Below are 22,699 nucleotides of genomic sequence, written 5' to 3' on the forward strand. Positions count from 1 at the left end.
CAACAACCCACCTCTCTCTACCTCCTCCTCAGGTTCACCAGTGTAAGAGTCACTACCAAGTACCATGGGATCAAACTGGAGTACCAGGAGCATCGGCACACAGTGCTGGACCTGCTGGGCCAGATCAGCAGCAAGCTCCGTGTCTGGAAGAGACCCTACATATCCCAGGAGGCTGTGCGTGTGCTGCTGCAGGACTGGCATGTGAGTAATCCAGTTTAATGACAGAGTTTGACGACTTTCTGTAGACAAGAGGCAAACTAGATTCACAATAGTATAAGTTATAGCCGGCCTATATGAAGTCATTGACTAATCTCTACATTTGTTTTCTCACAGGAGTTAGTGGATAAACAGGACCTACCATCCTTGCTGGAGGGGGCTCTCCTTAAATTGAAGCTTGTTGCAAGCAAATATACTAGCAAATCTGCCCTAGGTAAGAGGACTGCGTGTGTGTGTGTGTGTGTGTGTGTGTGTGTGTGTGTGTGTGTGTGTGTGTGTGTGTGTGTGTGTGTGTGTGTGTGTGGTAGTGTGTTCTGATTCAATACGTTCTGATCCAAAATACATCGCCAAAGAAAGAACTGTGTGTACCAGTCTTTCTAATGATCTTCGCAAATTGATTTATTGATGGTTAATTGATTGGTTGATCTAAGAGAGGTTTTCCTGGCTGTTCCCCCAGCTGCAGACTCCAAATACATAATGTGCCAAGTGAAGGAGTTGGAGGAGGAGGGTGCTGTGGCACTGGAGGGAGTGTCTACGGTGAAGAGCACTATGGGCCGTGTGCTGTCTGCCTGGGACTCCTACTGTGACTGTTACAGCTCCCTGCAGGCCTGGCTGGAGCAGGCCTCAGCCTCCCACACGCTCGCACAGAGGCCAGAGGTACAGACAGAAACCCTCCACTAATCTACAACCTTGTCCACAATGCAGGGGTATACCATGCCTGCTCTTAACAAACCTATTGCCATTACTTCCCCACATGTGTTCCTAAAGAACAAAGTGTTCAAAATTATTATTTTGCAATATTGATGATGAGGTGTTTGTGTGTTGCTTAGGTAACATCTGAGAGTATGTCAGAGTGGAGTTCCCGCCAGGCCCATCTGAATGAGGTGGGGAACTTCCTGGTCCAGCTGACTGACCCCATGACCAGCCGAGCTCTGGCAGATGACCTCTGCAAGCTCAACCTGCATTGGGCGGACTTTATTAAAATAACACAATTTGTAAGTCAGAGATAACACTTCCATTACAAAGTTAGAATGCAATGTTGTTATGCTCTCTTGTTCAATTTCGGTGAAAATTATGTTCAGTTCAAAAAAGCTGTTATTTTGCCCCAAGGCTGTTGTAGCTGTGCCCAGCGGAGCTGCAGCCAGACCCCAAGACCTCCAGGCCCTCTTCAGAGAGGCCACCCAGATCCTGAAGGAACCTGTGGAGGCCATGTCTGGGCCCCTGAGGACCTACACGAAGAAACTACAGGTACACTGTTATTACAACATTATTACAATGGTCTCAGAGTTTTCTAACTATAACTGATCCTTTTGTATACATTTTTTTCCACAACAAAATGCATTTAAATGGTGCTGTCTATTTTTACCTTCTTCAGTTCATGATGAGGAAGATAAAGGAAGTGGATATGGATGCCCTCTCCCCCTCCACAGAATGCTCAGCTGAGACTCTACAGAAGCTGAAGCTGGCTTTACCTGAGGTGAGGATGATGACTTCCTTCGTATGTTTACTTTAAATATGAAAATAACCTTTTTTTATGTCTGCGGTCCTGTTTCTGGTCTGTGGGTTCTTAATATCTCGTGGACAGACTACGTGAACATAATCGCGCATCTGACCAAATTATGTGAGATTTTTTAGTTTGCGGTAATGAATGTGTACGCTGTTTGTTTCTCTGTGTGTGTGTGTGTGTGTCTGTAGGTGATGCAGACACTGGTTGAGGCTGAGCAGGTGTGTGTGGAGCTGCAGCACAGTGTGTCTGGTCTGGACGGCCGCCTGGCAGAGCTCCTGCACTGGGAGACAGAGGCCCGGGACCTCTACCAGATCCTAAAGGCAGGAGAACGCAGGGCTTCACGGTGCCAGGACCCCCGCGCCAGGGTAAGACTTAGACAGGGGCCAATAGTAACATACTAGACTAAGGAAAACATCATATAAGTGCCAAAGGAATAAGGTAAACAGCAGTAGCTTTACTCGAATAGTTAGCTAGCCTGGTTAGGAATGTAGAAGCAAGGTAAGTAAGCATGTTCAATACAGGGGCTAGACAAGCATTGATAATTATGTGCTGGGTGAAGATCAGAGTATTACCTCGTTCATGAATATTGTCATTTACTTTTGTAATTTACTAGTGCTCATGGTGTTTGCTGTTCTTTCCAGGTGCTGATCTCTCGTGGGCTGCAGCTGGAGGGTCAGGTGGTGACAGAGGAGCAGGATCTGCAGGTGATGGTGATGACAGGACAGAAGAACTCTCCCCTCCAGTACCTCCTTGTCTCCGCCATGCAGGACAGAGTCAGAGCTGCCGTGGCTCAGTCACAGGCCAGTATTCCCCCTCTCTTATCTCTTATCACTTTCCTTTTTCCTTTATTGACCTTTGTGATTGACAAAGCTATAACTTTGATTTAATTACAGGAGGCAGTTGGGATGCTGAGCTCTCTGGGAGCCAGAAGAGACAGAAGCCAAAGCCCCACAGAAGACCAGCCCCCACCCAAGATCTTCATCCAGCCTGAAGAGGGGACTCAACCCGAACAGCCTCAATCACTCTCTCTTGCCAGGCATGTAACTCAGGCCTTTGATCAATTAGCATCTCAGCCTGATTTGATACCACAGCCCCAGTCCCAGCCTTCCCCTAAACCACAAGCTCAGGCCCAACACCCACCAATACCACAGATTATAGTCCAGGAATACAGAGAGAAGAAGGCAAGTCCCAGTCCTCCACTCCTGTATTCCTATGCACAAGCTGTGACTCAGTCAAAGGGCCGAGCACAGTCACCTCCAGAGCCACAGGTTGCTGCCCAGAGCAAAAAACACTCTCCACCCCTAACCCAGAAACAACCACTAGTGCAGCAACAGCCACCATCTCAACAACAGCGTCCAACTCAGCAACAAGTACTCTCTCAGCAACAAGTACTCTCTCAGCAACAGCATCCAACTCAGCAACAAGTACTCTCTCAGCAACAAGTACTCTTTCAGCAACAAGTACTCTTTCAGCAACAAGTACTCTCTCAGCAACAAGTACTCTCTCAGCAACAAGTACTATTTCAACAACAGGTTCTATCTCAACAACAAATATCTGCTCAGCAGCAGGTTCAAAGCCAGAAACAGGCCCAGAAACAGACTCCATCTCAGCAACCGGAAAAGACACAGAAGCAGCCTCTAACTAAGGAAGAGATGCAGAGCCGGAAGAAGCAACCTCAGGCCATGAAGAACCGACCCTGGCTCCAGAAGAAGGTCAAGGATCAGGATCAGGCTTCAGCCCAGGCTCCATCCCAAGCTCCAGCCCCAGGTCCATCCCAAGCTCCAGCCCCGGGTCCATCCCAAGCTTCAGCCCAGGCTCCATCCCAAGCTCCAGCCCCGGGTCCATCCCAAGCTCCTGCCCAGGCTTCTAATCAAACACAGGCTCAACAACAGCCAGAGAAACCAATCATGTCTCAAGTCCCTGTCCAGGTAGTTCCACAGCCTGCAGGAACACCCAGGCCCCACCCTCAGGCACAAGCCAGGACTATGTTTCCTTCTCAATCACAGACCATGGCTAGTGCTCAGGCTCTACCCCAAGCAGGGCCACAGCAAGTCCCCCAGGCATATCTTTATGGTCAGCCTCCTGCCCAATCTCTGACCCAACCCCAAGCAAAGACCAAGAGCCACACTCAACCTAAACCAACGGCCCAAACCGAACAGCAACCCAAGACTATTATCCATGCTCCATCCCAAACCATGATTCACACTGAACCCCAGCCCATAACTCAAGGCCAAGCACAGCTCATGACCTATGGTCATTCTCAACCTATGACCTACTCACAATCACAGATGCAGGCCATGTCTCAATCCCGGATGACTCAAGAGAAACCCCAGCCACAGGTCCAGAAACCTCAGCCACAGGTCCAGAAACCACAGCCACAGGTTCAGCCACAGGTTCATCAACTGATGCATCCACAGTCTCAAGCTCAGGCCCAACCACATCCCCAAGCATGGGCCCCAGTCAGGCCGCCACAAACACTCACGGAGACGCACCGGGTGGGCCTGCATCCACAGGCCCAGCCTCACCCCCAGGCTCACCCACAACTCCAGGCCCAGCCTCACCCTCAAGTTCAGCCTCAAACCCGGGCCCATCCTCAACCTCATGTCCAGCCTCACCCCCAGGCCCAGCCTCACCCTCATGTCCAGCCTCACCCCCAGGCCCAGCCTTATCCTCAAGTCCAGACCCAGCCTCATCCTCAAGTCCAGCCTCATCCTCAAGTCCAGTCTCATCCCCAGGCTCAGCCTCACCCTCAAGTTCAGCCTCATCCCCAGGCCCAGCCTCAATCTCAAGTCCAGTCTCAACCCCAGGCCCAGCTTCACCTACAGGCCCAGCTTCACCCCCAGACCCAGCCTTACCTTCAAGCACAGCCTCACCCCCAGGCCCAACTTCATCCTCCTCCTTATTCCCCTGCTCAGGCTCAACCCCAACAATGGGCCCCAGTCAGACCCTTCAGCCCAACTTACCCTCAGCCAAAGGGTCATCCCCAGCCAATAACCCAGGTAACCCCAGTCAGACCTGAACCACGGCCACAAGCCTATCCTCAGCCCATCATGGTCCAGCGTCACCCTCTTCCTCAGGCTTACCCACTAGGTCAAGCTCCACCGCAGCAATGGGCCCCAATCAGGCCAGAGCAAGCCCCCCAGGCATATCTTTATGGCCAGCCTTATGGCCAACCTCAAGCCCAAATACAGCCCCAAAGCCATGTTCAACAGCAGCCTCAGGTGAGAGCTTACAACCTTACCAATGTTAAGGCCCAGCAAGGCCAGTTCCAACAGCAGCTATGGGCCCAGCCCCATCCCCAGCCTCAAATTCAACCCCAGCCATATTTCCAGCCTCAGCCACCTCCCCAGACCCAAATTCAACCCGCAACCCATTTGCAGCCTCAGCCCCTCTCTCAGACTCATTCTCAGACCCAGATCCAGACCCAGCCCAAACTTCAGCCTCAGCCCCACTCTCAACCTCATTCTCAGCCCCAGATCCAGCCCAAGCTTCAGCCTCAACCCTACTCTCAGCCACAGCCTGAGCCCCAGATCCAGATGGAGCCCAAGCCCCAGACCCATATCCAGCCTCAACCCCACTCACAGCCCCAGACCAATCCTCAGTCTCAGCCCCAGCCCATGATCCAGCCCATTCCCCAGCCCCAACCAGAGCCACCACCCCAGCCCAGTATCCAGCCTCAGCCCCAGACCCAACCCCAGCCACCTCTCCAGCCCAATATCCAGCCGCTTCCCCAGGTCAAGCCTCAGCTCCAGCCTAAGACCCAGCCCCAGCTCTTTTTCGAGCCTCATCTCCTTCCCCAGTCACCACCAGATTCCCCAGAGCTCCAGATGAAACCCCCAGCTCTGGCCCAGGCCCCACCCCAGGCTTACACCGAGGCCTATGCCAAAGCTCAGGCCCTGGCCAGGAACCAGTTTGAGGAGGCCAAGCACTGCCTGCAGGAGCACATCCTGGCTGCCATTAATGTCTTCAAAGACAAACACATATCTATCGAACAAGCTTCAGTGAAGGAGGTAAGGAATTTTAATACTTTTTTTGGTTTATAGTTGTTCTAAAGCCCCCGTTATTACCCAGTCTAATTGTGTTTGTGTTCCCTCAACCAGGAGACCCTGAGGACCCTGGACCCTGAGCTGTTGAAAGTGTTCCTGAGGGCAGCAGAGGGTATGGAGGCCTTCTGCACCATGCCTCAGCTCAGAGATATGGAGTTTTTCACACAGTCTGTCAGGACCCAATGGGAGGTAGGGTGTGTGTGTCTGCTTGTGTGTGTGTGTATTTTAGGATGTAGAGACTGTATGAATTTGTTTTGCAGAGATATAAAGCATATCATTCTGTGTGTATGACCACCGTGTCCCTAATTATATTGAATTCATTCTACACTGCATGTCTGTGTGAAATTCACTTGGATGAAAATCTGTTCTGAATATTTTTTTATTTACTCCACTATGTTTTGTTATTGGTGTGAGCAATGAAATTCCTAACAAGCATTTTACTGTATGTCATCAAATGAAGTGTGTGTACGCTGTTGGTTTTTGTCATCTAGGGTGTGAGAGCTGAGACAGTGGCGTTTTTGCAGCATTTACGATTTGAGATTAAGAGAAAATACTTTAACACAGCTGCCTTGCAGTGTGAGATGCACTTTGACTCAAAATTAGCATCCAAAGCGAAGGTAAAATAACTCTAACCTAACACTAACCCCATCGCATGCTCTGGTGGACAGGTGCATGAAAAAACTGGTGTCAAAACTGCATGCACATTTTTGGGGGGTTTTCTGCTCTCTATTCATCTATTGAAGTTCTATAAATGGTAACTAAGCAATATCTGCTTCCTGATGCTAGATCAGAGAATTTCATATTACTAATGGGTTGCTTTGACATTTTGAAGGCGCTGACTTTTAACCCAAGCCGATTTGACTGAATTACAACTTTCTGGTTCCACGAGTAGCTCTCCTCTCCCCTTTGTTGAGTTAGGATTCTGGTCTCGGGAGATGCAAGAGACAGTTATGTAGTAGGCAATAACTTCCAAAAGGATACTCGGCTGGGAGTTGTGGGTTGTTTACAAACACCTGTGGGTTGTTGACACCTGTTGAGTGACAGTGGCAGTACATCAGACACCTGTAGACTGATGACTCTCTTGCTGTGTCTCCAGGCATGTTTCTCTGCAGAGGGCAGCCTAGCCCAGGCTGGGCAGCACCTGGAGGCCCTGAAGGAACTGTGTGACACCCTGAGCCCCGAGGATGCCCACCGTCTGGCCCAGGCTCAGCTCAGGGAGTGTGAGAAAAGACTAGCCGCCATCCAGCGGCAGTTCAGTGGAGACAGGGATACACCGCCCCCCGACACACCTGGGTGAGACACAGAGGAGAGAGACAGGATTAGGCCCATTAGACAGGATTAGGCGGCCGCCTAGGGCGGCAGATTGACGAGGGGAGCATTTTCAGAGCTAAACTGACCAAGATGCACCTCCAACAACACATAACACCTAACATAATCCTGCCCAAAACAATGACAATTTCTCTCACCCAGTGGCATATGGGCTATTTAGGTGAGCACTGATGCTACTTCGTGATAAGCAGTGTCCACTTTGTTAAAGGCGATGGGCGGAAAATATTTAGCTTGTCCAAGCCCCGTACGCCTCTGCAGGGTGTTGTTGGAGAGACGCACCGCTGTGGCGCTCAACCAACGTTCCGTCAAAAACATAAATAATTTAGCCTATAGCCTATGGTTGAAAGAGTTTGTGGCCACATTTATGACAATGTCACACTTTTTACATCATGGACATTTCTCCAATCAAATAGCCTAACCTAGCGCCCAATCAAATAAAAAATGCTTTTCGATTTGAATATGACATGTTAACAAACAATATATCCTAAAACAGGACAGGTTAAAATAAAATGGACAATATAGAATGGACAATCATACTACTCGCAAATACTGTCTGGGAGATTCACCCCTGGGCTAAATTGTCATTATGATTAGTGATTTCAAGTTTGTATTCGTAAAACATTTTACGAGATGCATCATAGTGAAAAAGAAAATACTTTTGCATTTCCCACTGTGTAAACACATGGATTCTCATTGAAAATAGAGTTGGGTAGCTGATGCAGAGCTTAAATAGCCTAAATGATTAGTCACAGTAATCAGGACCAATAAAGCCAATGCAACTGCCTGTTTTACAAACGGTAGGCCTACCACATGGATGGACATTCATAAAATTCCATTGGGGCCCAACAGTGTAGGCTACACTATTCTAGTTTTGCAGGGGAGGAAGGAGGCAATTTGTTTTGTCTGCCTAGGGTGGCAGAACGGCCAGGGCCGGGTCTGTGAACAAGACATTAGCTCCAAAATGTATGACTGACAATTGCAATTGCAATACATGACTGGATTATTTTTTCAATATTTTCCAATAGAATTCCTCTTGACCCGGGGAAAGATCTGACCCCACAGAAGGAATCTACAGTGCAGAGTGACAAACCTCCAGGCCCAACTGAGGTAGGACCTGGTACCTATAGTACCTATGATAAAGACACATGCACTGATTTAAGAAATAATGTATCTGATCATTTCTCTTTTGTAGGTTTCACAAGTTGTTGTGAAGACAGCGGTTGTTGAGAAGAGGGTGATTGACGAGAAGGAGATTGACAAGCAGGCAGTCATAGAGGAGGATCCTGCCAAAAAGGAGGCATTAGAAAGGTAGGCTTGCGGCTTGGTGAGTGTAAGGCTGGGTGCAAGTCTGTTCTTGCCTTAATCAACTCTGTTGTTGTTGAATTACCAAACAAGGCAATGATCATTACTTTTTTAAATTCCAAAACAGTCTGGAATTTAGGCTATGTTGATTGCACTAACCAGCACTGGAAATATCACAATAAACCTCAATTGATCAATTTCTTCATCATACTGACTCATTTCTCCCTCAGATATGACATTACTAAGAAGGCTGTTCAGGCTCAACTAGCCAAGATCGAGCAGAATTCCGAGAGAGACCTGGCCGCTGACTCAGTCTCTCTCAAAGATCTGCACACACGTCTACAGGAGATACAGGTACACTGCATATTACTTGACCTCTTAGTTCCACGGGCCTTTTAGTTTGAAGGTTTTTGTCTTTTTCTATGAGTGATTATATTTCTTTCATCCAGACATTGTGCCAGGACACAGAGTCTCTGTGGTCTGAGTTTGGCCACCAGTGTTCTCAGAGCTCCCAGTACAGTGGGGAGAGTGGTGATGGTGGTGTGAGTGTGGAGCACGACCAAGCTGAGCTGAGGAAGCAGTGGAGAGGCCAGCAGTCAGCTCTGCATAGGAGAGGCAGCTCTCTGGGGGCAGCTCTGAGACAGATAGACTCCACAGAGAACCACGTTGTTGACTTCTCCAAACGCCTCGACTGCTTCATCAGAGAGCCCAAGGACATCAACGCATTTACACTGGCCAACACCAACATCCTGACGGACATCAAGGTACACAATACGGCTTACCTTTAAGGAAAGAAATACCCAGTTGTTATAAGGATTTGAGTTAAGTGATTGGTGTAATTTAAAGATAATAACTGGATCCTTATTAAATAAATTGTACGGTAATGTATACTATATCTCAATGATAATCACAAACTCCAGCTTTCAGTACATTATCTTTATAGTCTCTCTCTCTCTTTTCTCAACAGGACCTGGATGAGAGCATTCAGAGAGAGCTGGACCAGCTGTCTAGTTTTGACTCTGATTCCAGTGAGCTGGATCCCAGTGACCGTTCTCCTTTGACCCGTGTGGTCAAGACCCACAGAACCAGTCTAGACAAGCTGAGACAGCAAGTCCGTAAGAGCGAGGCGGCCGCCAGGGCCCTGGACCGCTTCCTCATGTCCCTGCGCACCGTAGAGCAGGACATCTCTGGAGTACAGGGTGCCCCCTGCAGCGATGCGTGGGTATTGCAGGACTGCCGCTCCAAGCTGACCCTGATCAGGCAGAGTGTGGACAGTCTGGGGGACAAGGCCCCCCAGCTAGACTTGCTACTCCAGGGGGCCAGGCTGTCTGTGACTCGGGACGGGGCCCCAGCCTCCTGCCTGGACATGGTGTCTGCCTTGGTGCTGCGGCTTGAGGAGGCTGATGGCGGTCTGGTCAGCCAGCAGCACAGTGTCCAGAGGGAGCAGGAGATGAGGGGCCTGGGCCTGAGGAGGAGGACTCTGCTGGGGGAGCTGAGGAAGGTACAGGAGGCAGCAGAGAGGCACGGACTAAAGGAGCCAACCATGCCTGCTGTGCAGCAGAGGTTTGTATTTGTGTTTGTGAGATGGTGGACCTTTGAGTGGGCATAATGTTTTTTAAGTCAGAGACTTATTCCATATTTCCTCTTTATTTATTTTTTGAGGCTGCGTGTCCTGTCTGACCTGGAGGGCCAGCTGAACTCCCAGCGCTCTGAGCTCCAGAGACTCCGGGAGGCCCACTCTCAGGGCCAGGAGGGAGAAGGCAATCCCCTGGAGGAGCTGAAGACCCAGTGGGAGAACACCCAGAGAGCTGTGGCTGACAGGTTAGCGGGAGGAATAGAGGGATAAATATGTGTCCACTATTAGAGGGATAGAATATACAGAACTGTGAATAAAGCAAACTGACATTCATACATGTTCAATAATATTTACATATATCACAATTTTTGTTCCCTTTGCAGACAGGAACAGTGCAACATCCTGTTGGAACTACTAAAGATGTTCCAGAGCTGTCGCAGTTACTTAAGCACCACCATGCAGAAGGCGGAGCAGACCATCAGTGAGCAGACCTCCTACATGGGCAAGGAGAACCTGCAGAGGCTTATAGCTAAGGTAACACTACTTACTGTACATACACCTATGTCAGAGAGAAGTTGCCCCTGTATATACAGTACATAGCACTAGATGGCAGCCACTACCTTAGATTCATTTTCGGCCTTAACAGTGTGTTATATTATAATATGTGTTTCCCCAGGTCCATGGTATAAAGGAGGATCTGAGTGGCTTGGGGACAGGCATGGAGGATATCAGGGGGGTGTGCAGACAGCTGCAGTCCCATCTGAAGAAGATCCCTGACTGTAATGAGACTCCATTTGAGGCCGAGGCTGATGGACTGGTGGACCAGTGGCTGGATGTAAGAGCACAAAACAATACATTATATTACACTGAACTACACCACACCACACCACACACACACACACACACACACACACACACACACACACACACACACACACACACACACACACACACACACACACACACACACACACACACACACACACACACACACACACACACACACGTCACAGTGACACTTCACAGATTGACACTGTGTGTCTTTGGGTGACCCAGGTGACAGAGAAGACAGACTCCTACATAGATAACCTGCGCATGGGGCTGGAGCTGTGGGACAAGCAGCTGATGTTAGGGGGAGAGGTGGATGGCTGGGCGGGGGCCAAACTTGCCCTGTTTGCAGAGAGCCACCCCTTCCAGAACGAACAGGACGTCCTGACCATGAGGGTAAGACACAATAGAATCCCTATCACAAACCACCATCCTATATCATCACCACTTAAATACTAGTCTGGTTCAGTAATGCTTGTTTGAAGTCATTAGTCTTCTACAGCAGTCTATCTGTTTTAGTGACATTGTGCTGTTTTCCTCAGGATGAGATCCATGCCCATGAGGAGAACATTGAGCATTTCCACAAGAAGTCCATTGAGATCCAAGAGCTTCTTCAAACCCAAGAGGCCCCACTGGAGCTACAGGTGAGTTAACTAGCATAACTATTTCCAGAATACAGGTAGCCCTATTTCATAGTATTTACTGTAAACATTATACATGTTATTGGAAAGGGTGAAATTTAGCATTGACATCTAGAATGGCAATAATTTTCAACTTAACTGACCCACCCTCCCCAACACACCCCATGTCATGTGACCCCCCCCCCCCCCCCCTCGCCTCAGGTGATGGAGACCCAGCTGAGGAAGAAGATGGATCAGGTGGACGAGCTATTCTCCGACAGCACCGATGTCTTCCAGGAGCTGATCGCTGTAAAGAGACACCTGGCAGAGAAGGTGACAGAGTGCCAATCTGCCCTGCACACCATCCAGTCCTCTCTGGGCACGCTCAGTATGCCAGGAGACCAGTCCCAGATGCAGGTACTGTACATCCTCCTCGTACTGTACAACGTTCATTAAACTAAACTCATCTGGCAACTAAATGACAAAACGCACCTGTCATTGTTTATACTATGTGAAATGTATCATTCATATGAATAGTTCAGATGACTATTTTTAATGACACAAACAAACTCCTATCCAGATAAAACATATCTACCCACATAGACCAGAATATAACCTGACTGGTCCCCGTGTTGATATTGAACATGATTTCTGTCATGGTGTAGGATCTGTGTGAGCAGCTACAGGCCCAGGAGGAGCAGGCAGGGTCAGTGCTGAAGGAGGTGGGTCTCATGTCCAGTGTGGCCAGCCCCCAGGTGCTACAGACCCTGTCTATAGACTGCACCAGGCTCAGAGAGAACATCTCACACACCAAATACATGATCCACCAGAAACAGGAGGAGGGAGAAAAGGGCCTCATCAAGGTCATCAAAAGTAAGGATTTATTGTTAATTGGTTGTTGCTTTCATTTAAACTTAGTTTAAGACCGGGGTTCTCAAACTGTTTTGGGTCCGGGGACCCCTTTTGTGATAACACATTTATCAGGGACCCCCTCATAATCCGAACACAACTTGAGTGTGAAAAAATAGCCTACAAGGAGTTTCACTATGACTTCTGCAGTGCATAGCTGGACAAACTAAGTCTCGAGGTTAGGGAAAGAACATTTAAAAGGCCTGCCTCTTGGCATCTGAGAAGTTTTGCAGTTTTCAAACAAATGTCCTGCCATTCTACACATTGTGTCATGGGGCAGAGAGGTTGTTGTTGTTGTTGCAGATTTAAAGCTAATATCCTCTAATTCTACACATTTTTCCATGAGGCAAAGACAAAATGCTGTGTTTTCAAGCGTAAATTACAGTGCATTTAGGAATAGTATTGAGTTAAAAAAATACTGTGTACTGAGTACTGAGTACTGTGTATACCAATATCCCTGTGAGCCTCCAAGATCCATGTTGCCCAGGGTTAAGAATATCAATTGTAGATTAATAATATTATATTGTATTACACATTAATGGATCCCTTGGCCAAAAGTCCTTTAATCTGTTGTTAGTAATATTTATAAAAAATCTAGTTTCATTCAGTGGTTACTTGGTTTAGTCAGGTATCAGTTCCCCCTAATTTGTTCAATACTTCTCTCATCATTTTCCCTTCTTCAGATGAGAGCCATTTGTTTGAAGAGTGGTTCCAGGACCTGCAGTTGTCTGTGAACGAGTGCTTTGAGAACCCAGTGTGTAAACAGGACGTGGAGGCCTCCATGAAAAGACTGGCTGTGAGTAGCAGGCTGGATATCACATCTTACAGAATCATCTGACAATGTAAATGGACATAAGGGGAGGATGAGTTTTGGTCTTGATCACATCTTTTGATCTGTAATCACATGGGTGAACACAGTGTTGGTCGGGATTGACTGAATTTTCTCTATTGAACCTCTATTTCACTTAGAATATCATAGTACTTTCTTGACATGACTGATACATTGCTTGAAACCCCAGCATCAGCTCTGTCTGAGTTATAATGTCTCTTTGTTTTTCTACCAGTGTTTCCTGGTGTCTAAGGATGGTGAGAAGCGTCTGGGTCAGGTGAGAGAGCACCTGGAGAGAGGCAGAGAGCAGGTTCCGCCAGAGCAGCTGGCCCACCTGAAAAGCTGGCTGGGGGAGCAGGAGAAGGAGCTGGCCACATTCAGAACCCATTGCCAGGGCAGACAGAGCCAGCTGGACACTGTCCTCAGAACCCTCAACAGGTAATCACTATTACCACTAAATACTATACACTCCTATTCCTAACAGTGTTACTATACATCATTACTACTATACACTGCTGTACGCACTGTTACTACTAGATGGCACCACAATGATACTGAAGGGAGGATGTAAGCAATCGGTCATTTGACGATGGGTCATTATCAGTCGCATGTGTCATTTTAGTCAACATGGTGTCTTTCTTGTGTTCTTCAGTCTACAGCAGGAACATGAATGTTTCCATGGCTGGCTTCAGGCCTGGGAACACAAGTCAGTGGAAGGAGAACAAGTCAACAACTTTCTCAAAGATCTCCACAAAGAAAGGTGAATTGAGTTATTGCAGACTTGCTCGAGGGGTAATGTAGAGCAGTGATGTAGTGGTGTGATGTAGTGGTGATACATTGTCTTCTCTGTGATCCAGTGAGAGAGTGGAGGCCCTCAGTGAGCTGTGTTCGTCGGTGCGGAGGCAGGGTCTGAGAGGGGACAGCCTGCTGACTGACACTGACGACCTCATGCAGCGCTACCGGAGCCTGGAGGCCAGACTGCAGCAGCAGGCCGAGACCCAGAGAGTCCTGGAGGAGACCAGTAGGAGGTTTGATACCCAGACTGACAGCACCAGGACCTGGGTTAGAGACCAGCAACAACGACAGCATCACCAGATCCAGAAAGAGGAGAGAATACACACAGCACAGGTATGTCAATAGGAGATGATGGAAAACTTCATAAAAAAATATTAAGAGGATTCCCTTAAGATGTTCATGTGTTTTACTCTCCAGGTCATTCTCAGTTCGAGACCTGAGGGAGACTCTAAGCTGCAGGACTTGAGAAGACGAGGTCAAAGTCTGTGTGAACATCAGGACCTGGAGGAGAGCAGGAGACGAGAGGTTCAGCAGACAGTCAGAGACATGGAGGAGGAGTGGAGGAGAGTCCTGCAGACTGCTGAGGAAACTCTTACCAAAGCTGAGATGCAGAGTGCTATCGAAGGCCAGCTGAGAGTGTTTGACTCCCAGACAGAAAGTACCAGGACCTGGGTCAGAGACCAGCAGCAACAACTCCACTCTCTGGGCAACCAGGCCAAGACTGAGGACCAAAGACACACAGCACAGGTCAGTCTCCAGCTGCTACAGACACGTATGGTACACTGTCTGGGTGACAAACAGTGGCAGTTAGTTTAGGGTCAACGTAAGAGTCATGGCATGGGCCCTGGTTTGGGATACAGTTTTGAATATGCCTTTGGCCAGTAGTCAATTAGACATGCTTAATGTACTTATTAAAAAATATGTGTTTCTTTTCAGACCATCCTGAGCTGCAGACCTGAGGGAGACTCTAAGCTGCAGGACTTGAGGAGACGAAGTCAGAGTCTGTGTGAACATCAGGACCTGGAGGAGAGCAGGAGACGAGAGGTTCAGCAGACAGTCAGAGACATGGAGGAGGAGTGGAGGAGAGTCCTGCAGACTGCTGAGGAAACTCTTACCAAAGCTGAGATGCAGAGTGCTATCGAAGGCCAGCTGAGAGACTTGGAAACCCAGAAGGAGAACTCCAGGGCCTGGATCAAAGGCCAACATCAACGCTTACTTTCTTTGGGCAGCCAGGCCAAGACAGAGAACAGAATACAAACTGCACAGGTCAGTCTACAGTTAATGGTAGACATGGTTAGTGTTTGGGTCTGGGCTACAGCAGGGCAAAGACTAGGACTTGAGCTTAGGCTCGAGTTTTGAACTAAGGTTGTTATAAATATTTATTTTCGTGTCAAATTGCCAATTGGTAACCCATCCCTTCTGGGATTAATTGACACATTAACAAGCATTACAATAATTCAATGATAATTCTTCTTCCGGTGTTCTCTGCATTGCTCATCGAATACAGAGTGAAAAAAATGTTAAAGTAAAAATCAATACAAAATAGTAAATAAGGTTATCCAAACTGTAATTATACATACATATACACATACATACATACACACACTATCGTTCAAAAGTTTGGGGTCACTTAGAAATGTCATTGTTTATGTAAGAAAAGCAATTTTTTTGACTATTAAAATAACATTAAATTGATCAGAAATACAGTGTAGACATTGTTAATGTTGTAAATGATTATTGTAGCTGGAAACGGCAGATTTTTAATGGAACTCTGCCTAGAAGGCCAGCATCCCGGAGTAGCCTCTTCACTGTTGATGTTGAGACTGGTGTTTTGGGGTACTATTTAATGAAGCTGCCAGTTGAGGACGTGAGGCATCTGTTTCTCAAACTAGACACTCTAATGTACTTGTCCTTTTGCACAGTTGTGCACCGGGGCCTCCCCCTCCTTTTTCTATTCTGGTTAGAGCCAGTTTGCGCTGTTCTGTGAAGGGAGTAGTACACAGCATTGTACCAGATCTTCAGTTTCTTGGCAATTTCTCGCATGGAATAGCCTTAATTTCTCAGAACAAGAATAGACTGACGAGTTTCAGAAGAAAGGGCTTTGTTTCTGGCCATTTTGAGCCAGAAACAAAGAGTATATCTGGTGTATCTGTTGTGCTTTCTGGAATAAAAGCAAGCATATATCTTGACAGAAATGGCAATAGAGGATACAATGAGTTTCAGTCTCTATTTCTTCGAGGTCACAATAGTGGAATAGTCTTTCCTCTTTCATTTCACCACAATACCGACCTGTTTCAATACGCAGAGCCAATATCCCTGATCTTATCTGTTTCAATACGCAGAGACAATATCCCTGATCTTACCTGTTTCAATACACAGAGACAATATCCCTGATCTTACCTGTTTCAATACGCAGAGGCAATATCCCTGATCTTCCCTGTGTACATATCGATCTCTTGCTTTTAGGTAGGTTATATATAATATATCTCTCACACAGATTCACCCTTAATCAAACAAAATGTTCTCATTTTGGGTTCATGATTAATCGTCTCCACCCATTTTTTTTCATATTGCTTCAACAGTTGTTTTTTAATCATTTCTATGTCTCCCTTAATTTGGGTTTCATACAGATGTTCACAGTCAGACTGTTGAAAAAGGTCAGACATTTCCATTGCCCAGGCTCCCCCTATGGATAGTATTTTTTTGTGCTAAGTCTCTCACTATGGATAGTATTTTTTTTGTGCTAATTCTCCACCAATGGATAGTATTTTTTGTGCTAAATCTCCCACTATGGATAGTATTTTTTGTGCTAAATCTCCCACTATGGATAGTATTTTTTTGTGCTAAGTCTCCCACTATGGATGAGTATTTTTGTGCTAAGTCTCCCACTATGGATAGTATTTTTGTGCTAAGTCTATCCCTATGGATAGTATTTTTTGTGCTAATTCTCCCCCAATGGATAGTATTTTTTGTGCTAAGTCTGTCACGATCGTTTGAATGATTGGACCAAGGCGCAGCGTGCGTAGAGTTCCACATAATATTTTAATAAATGAAAATCACCAAAACAAAATACAGACAGAAACAAAACGTGAAGCAAATGCAGGACTAACAGGCACTACACAAAAACAAGATCCCACGAACAACAGGTGGGAAAAGGCTGCCTAAATATGATCCCCAATCAGAGACAACGATAGACAGCTGCCTCTGATTGGGAACCATACCAGGCCAACAAAGAAATAGAAAACATAGATTGCCCACCCTAGTCACACCCTGACCTAACCAAATAGAGAATTAAAAGGATCTCGAAGGTCAGAGCGTGAACAAGTCTCCCACTATGGATAGTATTTTTTGTGCTAAGTCTCTCACTATGGATAGTATTTTTTGTGCTAAGTCTCTCACTATGGATAGTATTTTTTGTGCTAAGTCTCTCACTATGGATAGTATTTTTTGTGCTAAGTCTCTCACTATGGATAGTATTTTTTGTGCTAAGTCTCTCACTATGGATAGTATTTTTTGTGCTAAGTCTCACTATGGATAGTATTTTTTGTGCTAAGTCTCTCACTATGGATAGTATTTTTTGTGCTAAGTCTCTCACTATGGATAGTATTTTTTTGTGCTAAGTCTCACTATGGATAGTATTTTTTGTGCTAAGTCTCTCACTATGGATAGTATTTTTTGTGATAAGTCTCTCACTATGGATAGTATTTTTTGTGCTAAATCTCTCACTATGGATAGTATTTTTTGTGCTAAGTCTCCTGCTATGGATAGTATTTTTTGTGCTAAATCTCCCCCTATAGATGAGTATTTTTTGTGCTAAGTCTAAGTCCATAATGCTTACTATACTAACTTAGTCTTTACCTTGTGTTTGTGTCTGTTACCAGGCCGTCCTGAGTTCCAGAACTGAGGGAGACTCTAAGCTACAGGACTTGAGGAGACAAGGTCAAAGTCTGTGTGAACATCAGGACCTGGAGGAGAGCAGGAGACGAGATGTTCAGCAGACAGTCAGAGACATGGAAGAGGAGTGGAGGAGAGTCCTACAGGCTGCAAAAGAGGCGCTGGATCGGGCTGAGGTACTAGAAAAAGAGCTGAGAGCTTTTGAAACCTGGAAGGAAGGCACTCGGGTCTGGGTGAAAGACCAGAAACAACAGCTACACTCTCAGAGCAGCCAGACCAAGACTGAGGAGAGACTACATACCGCACAGGTCTGTGTTCAGCTGGAAGTGCTTATAAATCCTTCGAAGATATGGACTTATTGTTGTTGTCAGCATTCGTTCTGAATTTACAATTCATGGCTCTTCCATCAGAGTCTTACTTGGCATAAAAACATGGATTTGGCTTTTGGTCTTTCTCTAAACTGCCTAATTCAGTTTTGACTTAGTACCTGTGTCTTTGTCTTCAGGCTGTCCTGAGTTCCAGACCTGAGGGAGAATCTAAGCTGCAGGACTTGAGAAGACGATGTCAAAGTCTGTGTGAACATCAGGACCTGGAGGAGAGCAGGAGACGAGAGGTTCAGCAGACAGTCAGAGACATGGAGGAGGAGTGGAGGAGAGTCCTGCAGACTGCTGAGGAAACTCGTACCAAAGCTGAGATGCAGAGTGCTATCGAAGGCCAGCTGAGAGTGTTTGACTCCCAGACAGAAAGTACCAGGACCTGGGTCAGAGACCAGCAGCAGCAACTCCACTCTCTGGGCAACCAGGCCAAGACTGAGGACCAAAGACACACAGCACAGGTCAGTCTCCAGCTGCTACAGACACGTATGGTACACTGTCTGGGTGACAAACAGTGGCAGTTAGTTTAGGGTCAACGTAAGAGTCATGGCATGGGCCCTGGTTTGGGATACAGTTTTGGATATGCCTTTGGCCAGTAGTCAATTAGACATGCTTAATGTACTTATTAAAAAATATGTGTTTCTTTTCAGACCATCCTGAGCTGCAGACCTGAGGGAGACTCTAAGCTGCAGGACTTGAGGAGACGAAGTCAGAGTCTGTGTGAACATCAGGACCTGGAGGAGAGCAGGAGACGAGAGGTTCAGCAGACAGTCAGAGACATGGAGGAGGAGTGGAGGAGAGTCCTGCAGACTGCTGAGGAAACTTTTACCAAAGCTGAGATGCAGAGTGCTATCGAAGGCCAGCTGAGAGACTTGGAAACCCAGAAGGAGAACTCCAGGGCCTGGATCAAAGGCCAACATCAACGCTTACTTTCTTTGGGCAGCCAGGCCAAGACAGAGAACAGAATACAAACTGCACAGGTCAGTCTACAGTTAATGGTAGACATGGTTAGTGTTTGGGTCTGGGCTACAGCAGGGCAAAGACTAGGACTTGAGCTTAGGCTCAGTTTTGAACTAAGGTTGTTATGAATGAATGAATAAATGCCATTTTACTTTCGTGTCAAATCGCCAATTGGCAACCCATCCCTTCTGGGATTAATTGACACATTAACAAGCATTACAATAATTCACTGTGGTAATTCAATGATAATTATTCTTCCGGTGTTCTCTGCATTGCTCATCGAATACAGAGTGGGGGAAAAAATGTAGTAAAAATCAATACAAAATAGTAAATAAGGTTATCCAAACTGTAATTATACATACATACATATACACTGCTCAAAAAAATAAAGGGAACACTTAAACAACACAATGTAACTCCAAGTCAATCACACTTCTGTGAAATCAAACTGTCCACTTAGGAAGCAACACTGATTGACAATAAATTTCACATGCTGTTGTGCAAATGGAATAGACAAAAGGTGGAAATTATAGGCAATTAGCAAGACACCCCCAATAAAGGAGTCGTTCTGCAGGTGGTGACCACAGACCACTTCTCAGTTCCTATGCTTCCTGGCTGTTGTTTTGGTCACTTTTGAATGCTGGCGGTGCTTTCACTCTAGTGGTAGCATGAGACGGAGTCTACAACCCACACAAGTGGCTCAGGTAGTGCAGCTCATCCAGGATGGCACATCAATGCGAGCTGTGGCAAGAAGGTTTGCTGTGTCTGTCAGCGTAGTGCCCAGAGCATGGAGGCGCTACCAGGAGACAGGCCAGTACATCAGGAGACGTGGAGGAGGCCGTAGGAGGGCAACAACCCAGCAGCAGGACCGCTACCTCCGCCTTTGTGCAAGGAGGAGCACTGCCAGAGCCCTGCAAAATGACCTCCAGCAGGCCACAAATGTGCATGTGTCTGCTCAAACGGTCAGAAACAGACTCCATGAGGGTGGTATGAGGGCCCGACGTCCACAGGTGGGGGTTGTGCTTACAGCCCAACACCGTGCAGGACGTTTGGCATTTGCCAGAGAACACCAAGATTGGCAAATTCGCCACTGGCCCCCTGTGCTCTTCACAGATGAAAGCAGGTTCACACTGAGCACATGAGCACATGTGACAGACGTGACAGAGTCTGGAGACGCCGTGGAGAACGTTCTGCTGCCTGCAACATCCTCCAGCATGACAGGTTTGGCGGTGGGTCAGTCATGGTGTGGGGTGGCATTTCTTTGTGGGGCCGCACAGCCCTCCATGTGCTCGCCAGAGGTAGCCTGACTGCCATTAGGTACCGAGATGAGATCCTCAGACCCCCTGTGAGACCATATGCTGACACATGCACATTTGTGGCCTGCTGGAGGTCATTTTGCAGGGCTCTGGCAGTGCTCCTCCTTGCACAAAGGCGGAGGTAGCGGTCCTGCTGCTGGGTTGTTGCCCTCCTACGGCCTCCTCCACGTCTCCTGATGTACTGGCCTGTCTCCTGGTAGCGCCTCCATGCTCTGGACACTACGCTGACAGACACAGCAAACCTTCTTGCCACAGCTCGCATTGATGTGCCATCCTGGATGAGCTGCACTACCTGAGCCACTTGTGTGGGTTGTAGACTCCGTCTCATGCTACCACTAGAGTGAAAGCACCGCCAGCATTCAAAAGTGACCAAAACATCAGCCAGGAAGCATAGGAACTGAGAAGTGGTCTGTGGTCACCACCTGCAGAACCACTCCTTTATTGGGGGTGTTTTGCTAATTGCCTATAATTTCCACCTTTTGTCTATTCCATTTGCACAACAGCATGTGAAATTTATTGTCAATCAGTGTTGCTTCCTAAGTGGACAGTTTGATTTCACAGAAGTGTGATTGACTTGGAGTTACATTGTGTTGTTTAAGTGTTCCCTTTGTTTTTTTGAGCAGTGTATATACATACATACACACTGTATATATACACACATACATACATACATACATAACATATACAGATAAATAAATACAGGAAAATGAAACAGAAGACATTTGAACCCAGTCTGGCACAAAGAGAAGATTCATATGGGAGAGACAAACCTATACAAAATCTATACACACGTACCATTTACCACATAGACACTAAATAATTTTACAATTTAATTATGGGTAGCCCTTTTTCTTTTATTTCAGGCTTTATCTAAATATTCCGCAAATGGAAATACACAATGGACAAAAAAACATTTCAGTTTCTCCTCATCGCTCAGCCACATAATGCCAGGGTGTATCTGGTGTGCTTTCTGGAATAAAAGCAAGCGTATATCTTGGTAGAAAGGGCAATAGAGGATACAATGAGTTTCAGTCTCTATTTCTTCGAGGTCACAATACTTGAATAGTCTTTCCTCTTTCATTTCACCACAATACCGACCTGTTTCAATACACAGAGCCAATATCCCTGATCTTATCTGTTTCAATACGCAGAGACAATATCCCTGATCTTATCTGTTTCAATACGCAGAGACAATATCCCTGATCTGACCTGTTTCAGTACGGAGAGGCAATATCCCTGATCTGACCTGTTTCAATACGCAGAGGCAATATCCCTGATCTGACCTGTTTCAATACGCAGAGGCAATATCGCTGATCTGACCTGTTTCAATACGCAGAGACAATATCCCTGATCTTACCTGTTTCAATACGCAGAGACAATATCCCTGATCTTACCTGTTTCAATATGCAGAGCCAATATCCCTGATCTTACCTGTTTCAATACGCTGAGTCAATATCCCTGATCTGACCTGTTTCAATACGCAGAGACAATATCCCTGATCTGACCTGTTTCAAAACGCAGAGACAATATCCCTGATCTGACCTGTTTCAATACGCAGAGACAATATCCCTGATCTGACCTGTTTCAATACGCAGAGACAATATCCCTGATCTGACCTGTTTCAATACGCAGAGACAATATCCCTGATCTTACCTGTTTCAATACGCAGAGGAAACATCCCTGATTTTACCTGTGCACATAGCGATCTCACGTTTAGGTAGGTTATACATAATACATCTCACACACACAGATTCACCCTTAATCAAACAAAAGGTTCTCAATTTGGGTTCGTGATGAATCTTCTACACCCATTTTTTTTCATATTGCATCAACAGTTGTTTTTTAATCATTTCTATATCTCCCTTAATTTGGGTTTCATACAGATGTTCACAGTCATACTGTTAAAAAGGTCAGACATTTCCATTGCCCAGGCTCCCCCTATGGATAGTATTTTTTTGTGCTAATTCTCTCCCTATGGATAGTATTTTTTTGTGCTAAGTCTCCCCCTATGGATAGTATTTTTTGTGCTAATTCTCCCCAATGGATAGTATTTTTTTGTGCTAAGTCTCCCCCATGATAGTATTTTTTTGTGCTAAGTCTCCCCCTATGGATAGTATTTTTGTGCTTAGTCTCCCCCTATGGATAGTATTTTTTGTGCCAAGTCTCCCCCTTTGGATAGTATTTTTTGTGCTTAGTCT

This window comes from Salvelinus namaycush, chromosome 15 (genome assembly GCF_016432855.1).
Source record: "Salvelinus namaycush isolate Seneca chromosome 15, SaNama_1.0, whole genome shotgun sequence".
Classification (NCBI taxonomy): domain Eukaryota; kingdom Metazoa; phylum Chordata; class Actinopteri; order Salmoniformes; family Salmonidae; genus Salvelinus; species Salvelinus namaycush.